This window comes from Erinaceus europaeus, chromosome 11 (assembly GCF_950295315.1).
Source record: "Erinaceus europaeus chromosome 11, mEriEur2.1, whole genome shotgun sequence".
NCBI lineage: Eukaryota > Metazoa > Chordata > Mammalia > Eulipotyphla > Erinaceidae > Erinaceus > Erinaceus europaeus.
In genome coordinates, this window is record NC_080172.1 from 118,737,726 (window position 1) to 118,747,095 (window position 9,370).

The window sequence follows — 9,370 nt, forward strand, 5'->3', positions numbered from 1 at the left end:
CTTAGTTGCTGCCAAAAACTAGTCCTGTTGTGTAATCTTTCCATGGATCTGAATCCTGACATAGCTATTCCTCAAAGGAACTCTGGGAGTGACCACCCTACATCTCCTGGATGCTGCTCCCAGGAAAGGCCAGGCCTCCGTGCTGCTGTGGGTTGTGGGCTGCTCTGCACAGTGTTGGGGCCACAGACTGAGGGAGGCCGGGGGCTCTATGCTGGGACATGTGGCATCTGGGAAGTGGGAGGGAATTTCATGTTGTGATTCTCCTCCTCCTCCCCTTCCTTCTAGATTATCTGGCCCTGGGCAAATACAGAGCTGACCTTCCTGGCCTCCTCTCTGCACAGCCATGCATCCTCCTCACATCAGGCATCATCTCCTTGGAGACAGAGTTGAGTCTGACAGATCAGACTGTAGAATCAATGTTTTAGTCATTAAGAATATAAATGCAAGTGGACTGCTGATAATACTGTGTTCTTCATGTTGCAGGAAACTTGGAATTCTGTTTTAGAAATAATTCTTTTTTATTTATTTATAAAATTGAAACACTGACAAAATTATAGGATAAGAGAGGTACAACTCCATACAATTCCCACCACCAGAACTCTGTATCCCATTCCCACCCTTTTTAGCTTTCCTATTGTTATCCTTCTGGGAGTATCGACCCTGGGTCATTATGGGGTGCAGAAGGTAGAAGGTTTGGCTTCTGTAATTGCTTCCCCGCTGAACATGGGCATTGACAGGTGGATCCATACTCCCAGCCTGCCTTTCTCTTTCCCTAGTGGGGCAGGGTTCTGGGCCAGTGGGGCTCCAGGACACATTGATGGGGTTGTCTGTCCAGGGAAGTCAGGTTGGCATCATGGTAGCATCTGGAACCTGGTGGCTGAAAAGAGAGTTAACACATAAAGCCAAACAAGTTGTTGACTAATCATGAACCAAAAGACTGGAATAGTTCAGATGAAGATTTGGTGGGGGTCTCCATTTTGTAGATAGCTAGTAGGCATATTTTAGTTATATTCCAAGTGGCCTGTGGTTATACTAGTTTTTAAAATATATATTTCTATGGCCCCTTTCCCAGTCTCTTTACCAAGACACTGGGGAGCCTTGCCTGGGGAGCTCTCTCACTCTACCACTTACACCCTTTAGACCTCCTAACAGGGGATCAAGGAGGGGGGCAGTAAGTAAGCACCCCTGCAAAGGGTTTCAGCAGATGGAAGGAGGAGAGAGACCACCTGCAGCAGCCCTGTCTACTCTTCCCTCATGGGGAGTTAGAGCAAAGCACCAGGTCCCAAGTCACAGGGTGACTGTGTGGTCTACTCTGCAGAGACCTGCAGGTCTGCCAGGTATTCACATGGGTGAGAGACACAACTTCCCTGTTATTTTTACAGGAGGCGGCACAGCCTCCTCCCTGCTGCCTGAAAGCCATCAGCAGGCTTCACCTGAAGACACACTGTGCCCCGTCATAGCTCTGTGCTGAATCTGAACTCCCAGGGTCTCAGGTGTGGCCTTAATTAGGTCATGAAGGCAGAGTCATCAGGCGGCAATGTCCAAGATCACAAGCATCCCCTTTGGGATGAGCAGACAAGCCCAGGTAAAGTCTTGGCAGATCCTGAGCGGCAGTCAGAGGCCCGAAGGCTCCAGAGAGCAGTTGACACAGGTGTCCAGTGGACAGGGTTTAATAAATGTTGTGACTGCAAACATCCTGGGAACATGGCAAATGCAGAGTTATGGCTGAACACAGATCACTGCTTTTTACTGCGCTGCTGAGCACAGAGAGCAGCTGCTCAAACACACAGGCCTGTGAAGTCTATCAGGATGGGAGGCCCCAGAGTGATGCAGAGGGCAGGGATCATGCTCCTCCTGACTCTGTCTTTTCAATCTATAGACCCCAAGGCCCTGGATAACTTTCTATTTCCCCTTCTCTGAGTTGTCCTGATGAAATCTGAATGGCCCCTGAGTGGTGGCAAAATGACAGGGCATATAAGGACCAGACCAATTATTTGATGTTTATTTCTTAGCAGAGCTCATCTTAGATAGTGACGCAAGAACAATGACTTTACTTCTCAGCTTAGACAGCAAAACATGCCAGCATAGTGTCCAAAGTTCAACTCAGTGAAGTAGTGAAGATATAACAGGAACTTTTGTTGACTTCCCCTTCATTCTCCGTCAGCCTGCATTCGAGGTCAGAGTAACCTTGGTCTGTCTGCCAATGATTACTACACCACCTTTGTGACTGGCAAAGAGCAAGAGGTTCTTGGACTTTGTCTACAAGAACTGTACAGGCCTTCTTTGAGTGACTATACTCTGTTGCTCCGTCCAATGTCACCAACACTTCTCATGTTTACTTCTCAGTTTGTTGACACCTTTTTAAAAAAAGGGAATGTAAGAGGCAGGGCAGAGGATCAGGAGTTGAGAAGCCACTTTGCATGAGGGAACCTCTGGGTTCCTTCCCCAGGACCATGTGGGTGCAGCAAAGACAGAGATGGAGCAGTGCCCCCCTTTCTCTCTCTCCATCTGCAGGTAACCCTGCTGATAAGAACATGTGAGCCTAGGAGACATAACCTGGTAGTTGTGGAAACAGACTTTTATGCCTGAGATTCCAAAGTCCCTGGTTCAATCCCCTGTATCACCATAACCTAGACTTGAGCCGAGCTTTGGTACCAAGAACACCCATCCAAAGAGATCTGTGTACACCAATGTTCATAGAAGCACAATTTGTAACAGCCCAAAGCTGGAAGCAACCCAGTTGCCCAGCAATAGATGAGTGGCTGAGGAAGTTGTGGTCTATATACAGCTTGGAATACTACTCATCTATTAAAATGGTAAGGGATGGAGAATAGGAAAGCTATCAGGGAAGGGGATGGGATACGGAGTTCTGGCAGTGAGAATTGTGTGTAGTTGTATGCCACTTATCTTACAGTTTTTGTCAGTGTTTCTATTTATAAATGAAAATTAAAAAATAAAAGCAACTCAGTGAAAAAAGGAAATATATATCATCATCTTAGTAGATAATAAAAATATTTGATTAGAAAAAATGGTGCATTCACCTTCTTCACTTCATCTTGGATGGAGCTTGAAGGAACCATACAACTTGAGATCATCTAGAAAGAGAAGGATGAATATGGTTTGATCCCACTCCTAGACAGAAGTTGAGAACTAAGAACAGAAGGACGCCAGGTCCCCTGCATTGCTTGATGCTGTGGTCTATTTACATAATCACTGTCTTCCCTGAGACCCACCCTGCCTGCTGGGTATTGGTTTAATCTCATTGGTTAGAACCTTTGAAACAGCTTCAGGCTATCCTGAAGGTGTTGCTTCCCGGGCATGTGCTCTCTGGGTTGGAGAGAACTCTGCCAGAGCCAACCTAGGCTGCTGCCTACTCAGCAACACAGGAGAGGAATCAGGAACTCTCGTGGATGAGCTGGAATGCAATGCCATGCTGGCTTTATTCATCTTCATTTATACTCTCCAGGAAGGAAGTGGTAGGCTGTGAAAAAAGGGTGTGAATAGGATAGGGGGCAGAGTGAAAAAAGAGTGCGAACCAGTGGGATTAAACTAGTGCCCTGCAGGCAGAGTGGGTCTCAGGTAAAACAGTGATTATGTAAATAGACCACAGCGTTAAGCAATGGAGCAGGGGGGAGCTCGAGTACTGCCCAACATCTCCCCCTTTCTTTTTATCTAATGGTCATAGTATCAGGAATTAAGGACACTTTGTGAGGCAAAGAGACTGATAGGAGGAGGCACACCTTTGGGTTTCGACTGTCCCTTGTTGCTCAACCTCTCGGTAGAGAGAGAGACTAACAGGATTGACACACCCCTCAGGCTCAAGCCCTGATAAGCTCAACAACATCCTCACAATTTCCCAACATCTCTCTCTTACTTAATGGCCATATATAAATGGGTCAATGTCTGTAAAAGGGTCCATTTCTGTTAAGGGACTAGTGTAGGGATGAACAGAAACCTGTTGGGAAGAAACCTGAATGATATAGTGTAGGCATCTTCAAAAAGAACTGGCACAGACAGGGAGGGATAAGTAAGAGTAGCAAGGGACAGAGTGAGACTGAAGAGAGGCCTGGTAGGCAGAGAAGGGGGTTGCCTGATGGGTGGAGTGGGGGCCTGATAGGCCGAGGGGTGAGAGGAGTGATCTGGCATTGCAAAGTCCCAAGACAGCTGGTGGAATGATCCATGGACTGCTACAGTCAGTCCTTGAAAAGTCCAGCAGTGTAAAGAGAGTGTCCAAAGGTGTATCAGCAAGTCCAATAGAAGCGTCAGTCCAATGCTAATGACCAGAGGAAGAAATTCTGCACATCTATCTCGATGGAGAGGACAGCCACTGGAACTTTGCTTCTCTGTAGAGAGTGAGCTGGAACTACCAAAACGTGACAGGCAAAGCAGAAGCAGGAAGAGCAGACAGTGATGGGTGAGAGAAAGGCAGTAGGAAAGTCTTGTCCTTTGGAGTCCATGAATCAGGTTCTCCAGATTGTGTCACATCACATCATGGATTTCGGGGGGGGGGGCAGCTGTTGTTGTGGGCGATGACAGAGGACAGAGGTTCAAGATGGATTTCTGGGGATTCCGTATGAGCAGATGATTCTTCATGTGAAGGCTTGACTACATAGCTGTAGTCAATTACCTGTGAGGAAAAAACTTGTAACAAATTAGAAGTTTACTATAATTGACAACTCGATGAATATAACTGGTTTAAGTATCATTATAAATTTGTTTAAAGGTTATCTTATGTGACCTTACATAGCTGTCTCTGTACAGCAGGATCTTCAGACCAAATTAAGGTAATATATATATATATATTAAATATTTATTTTATTTATTTATTCCCTTTTGTTGCCCTTGTTGTTTTATTGTTGTAGTTATTATTGTTGCTGTCGTTGTTGGATAGGACAGAGAAATGGAGAGAGGAGGGGAAGACAGAGAGGAGGAGAGAAAGATAGACACCTGCAGACCTGCTTCACCACCTGTGAAGCGACTCCACTGCAGGTGGGGAGCCGGGGTTCGAACTGGAATCCTTATGCCAGTCCTTGTGCTTTGCGCCACCTGCGCTTAACCCACTGCACTACAGCCAGACTCCCTTTTTTTTTTTAAACTATTTTTTACGTTGGACTTTTAAACAAACTCACATGTTAGTGACAATGTTTTTTTTTTTTTAACATTTACAATGTCAGATTGATGCCAGATTTGTTGTGGATTAATTTCCACAAGATTAGTTTACACGACATTTTGGGGGGCCCTCCAAAAATGTCCTGTATAGAGAATTTGTATTTTAACTTAGGAGATAATGAATTGTCACATTGAATATTAAGACTTTTCCCTTAAATACTCAGTTACTTTAGCGAATTAATTTTACCTTTATAAGAATCATGTTAAAAACTCCTTCATATAATTCTTCCTGGTATGAATACAGCTTCAAAGTTACACTTTTAACCGTTAAATTATGTTGACCAAAACTTGAAATACACACATAAACATGTAATTTATAAAACACAGGAGAAGAAAAACTTTTGTAACTAAGACATATCACTTCAAACGACAGTTTAGATCTGTACTGTCATAGTTTAACCATCTTTACTTGCACAGTTTAAGACTAAATGTTTCATATTTATATCAAGACTAAAAAGAAATAAAAAAGAGGAAAAACAATTTTTGGACTGTTTCTGGACATCTCCAGAATCCATGGCTGCATGCAGCATTTTTATATAAAGTCAAATAAGTTTCAGAGTGCTCTGAGAAAAAGGGGTCATACAAAAAATTTTGGTCACTCAACTCACAATTTTTTTTAAAATTTCAATTCACTCACTCATAAAACACAACTGGCCAGTCATAGCATAAGACATTTGGGGGGAGAGATCTGTGAACCAGATTTTCCAGCTTCTGCCATGTCATATTATGGATCCTTGGATGTGTTCTGTAGCCAGTCCTCTTGCAGTGTTTCTTGTTCCTCAGGGATAGCAGCGCCAGTATGTGGGTACTGCTGGGCATGGTGAGCAGGAAGCCAGACAGGATTGGAGTAATTCTGTGGAAAAACGCACATGAAACCCCTCCCCATGGTCAATAGGAGGTCAGGTCCTTTCCAGATTTTATTGAGTGGGTCTTTCCATTTGACCTTAATTCTGGGAGGGTGGATGATGTTTGCCACTGAAGAATAATAGGAGGTTGGTACAAGTTTTTGTAAATATTAAAGAGATTTAATGTAGTTAAGGCCTTTGCCAGCTGGATATAGGGGAGGTACATTTCCTTTTTTTCTTTATTTAATTGATTCTTAAGGGTTTGATGGGCCCTCTCGACAATGCCTTGTCTCTGTGGATTATACGGAATGCCTGTAGTATGAGTATTTTCCAGAGGGGGAAAAATCTTTAAATTGTTTGCTGATAAAAGCATTACCATTGTCAGTTTTAAGTTGAAGAGGTATACCCATTACAGCCAAACAGGAGAGCATATGGCTTATAAGCTTTTATGAGCTTTCTTCCGTCTGAGCTGTAGCCCACATAAACTTAGAAAAGGTACCAATTGAGACAAACACATATTTTTGTTTGCCAAAGTTTGGTATGTGTGTGACATCAATTTGCCAAAGAGCATTGGCTTTTAAACCTCAAGGATTAACCCCCAGAGTTTGATTAGCAGGTGTTTTGATTAGACCTGCACAGGAAGAACATGTAGTAAGAATACTTTTTAACTGTGCTAGAGGAATATCAGGAAATCGAGCTCAATGTCCTTTAAGATTAACATGGGTTAGGGAATGAAAGTCAGCAGGATTAGAGACAGAGGCTAGGAGAATTTCCATGGAGGTGAGGAGGTTGGTTGCAGCATTCCCTTCAGACAGGGGACCAGGAAGATGGCTGTGGGAACGAAGGTGCTGAACATACAGTGGTTGGGTTCAAGAACAGAGCATAGAGGCAATTTGAATTAAAAGAGGAGAGAATAGGTTGTCATCAATTCTCACATAAGAATGAGCAAGCCATGGAAGTGAGTTAATAGTATACACACTGTCAGAAAAAAGGTTGAAGGATTCTGGTACAGCTTTTATGCAAGGAAAACAGCATAAAGTTCTTTGTACTGAGGGGAATTATCAGGAAGCTCAGTAAAGAGAGGTTTGGGGTATTGCTGGTCTGGATAATATATAAGGGCAGAAGCTCCATTTTTTCCACCATCAGTGAAGATTATATGAGCAGAGGGGATGGGATCTTGAGAGAAAAGTTTAGGAACTAGTAGAGGCAAAAGAGGTAAAGAAGCTATCAAATTATTAGAACGAAAATGATTATCTATTTGTCCTGGAAAACCCATTAATTTATGGCAAGATGAGAGTGGTGGTGTATGAGCCACTCTATATATGTGAGAAAAAAAGGGAAGAATGACTGAATCTGGTTCCCTTCCTAAGACCTGTATCGCTCTCTTTCTTCCTTCGCAAACCATAAATGCTAAATTCAATATCGGTAAGAAGTCTTGAAGCTCTTCCTACTGGCGTATGAAGTCACTCAAGAACGCCATGCTTCTACCACAGTGCCCCCACTACCATGGGGGTGGAGTTAAGGATTAGAAGATTTACCAGAGAGGAGGGGGAGAACAGAACGAGGTGAATGTCCTGGTGAGCCTGGTTAACTCTTTCCAGTGCCAATGAGTCTTCTGGGGTTAACATATGCTTTGAGGAGGGCTGTTTGTTTCCTTTTAACAGATCAAACAATGGTTGCAGGCAGCTAGTAGGCAGATAAAGATCTGCATAAGCCAATTTAAATTTCCAAGAAAACTTTGTAAAGAAGCAAGAGTGGGGTTAACATATGCTTTGAGGAGGGCTGTTTGTTTCCTTTTAACAGATCAAACAATGGCTGCAGGCAGCTAGTAGGCAGATAAAGATCTGCATAAGCCAATTTAAATTTCCAAGAAAACTTTGTAAAGAAGCAAGAGTGAGATTAGAAGGAAAAGTAACACAAGATTTTAAAGGACGAATTTTCATTAGGGAAATCTCTGACCTAAGAAAGATATTGGAGGAATTAGCTGTACCTTCTCAGGACCTAAATTAAGGCCTCTTTTCTTTAAGGCAGGGATAAGAAAATCACGTAGGGCAGAAAGAGCTGTATCTAATTCTCCCCATATTAAACCATCATCCATATAATGAAAAACCTAAGGCCCTCATGAATATATGGAAAAAGGGCAGATTTAACTACCTCTTGACAAATAGTAGGACTACTGGCCATGACCTGGGGCAGTGCCACCCATTCAAATATATTGGTAGGGATGACTTTTTCTTTTATTTTTTTCCTCCTTGGTTATTGCTGGGCTTGGTGCTTGCACCATGAATCCACCGCTCCTGGAGGCCATTTTTCCCCCTTTTTGTTGCCCTTGTTGTTGTAACCTTGTTGTGGTTATTATTATTGCTGATGTTGATGTTTTTCATCATTGGATAGGACAGAGAGAAATGGAGAGGCTAGGGGAAGACAGAGAGGGGGAGAGAAAGATAGACACCTGCAGACCTGCTTCACCACCTGTGAAGTGACTCTCCTGCAGGTGGTGAGCCAGGGGCTTGAACCGGTATCCTTACGTGGGTCCCTGCACTTTGCGCCACATGCGCTTAACCCACTGCACCACCGCCCAACCCCCAGGGCTGGTATTATTAATAGAAGAAACAGAGAAAGCAAAACGTTTACAATCTAATGGGTGCAAGGGAATAGAAAAAAAACAATCCTAGGAGCTCCAGTGGTGCAATAGGTTAGTGCCCAGTACTTATACAGAAAAGAAACAATCCTGCTTATCAGTAGCTATTATTTGAGTTTCCATGGGAATCACAGAAGCAAGAGGCAAACCCCTTTTGGGTTAGCCCCAAACCTGCATGGTTGCATGGTTTTATTAACTGCACAGAGATCTTAGTGGAGGCACCATATTCCCGAGCGTTTTTTAATCACAAATATAGGGGTATTCCATGGGCTCCCGGAATGGTGAATGTGTCCCAAGGATAGTTGATCTGGGACAAGCTATTTAAAAATTTCTAGCTTTTCCCTAGGCCAATCTAAGTGGGCAGTTCTGTTATGAATAGTGGAAGTTAGTATTGAGGGTGCTGGTTGGGTCTAGTAGTCTCACAGGAGTGAGTGTGGTGCCCTGCAGAGGTGTCTGAGGATTTTACTACATCCATAGTTTCCAGCAAGTCTCTGCCCATTAAACTGGTACTTGTACCAGCTATTAAAGGACAAAAACATCTTGTAGTCCCTTCTGGAGCTTCCCACACAAGCGAATGTCATGTGAGAAATGCTTGAGTCAACCCTCCAACACCATGTAAACGGGGTCCTGAGGGGAGTTCCCAACTCTGGGAAACCTCTGCTTGTCTTAAGATTGTTTTGTCTGCCCCTATGTCAATCAAAGGGAATATTACCAA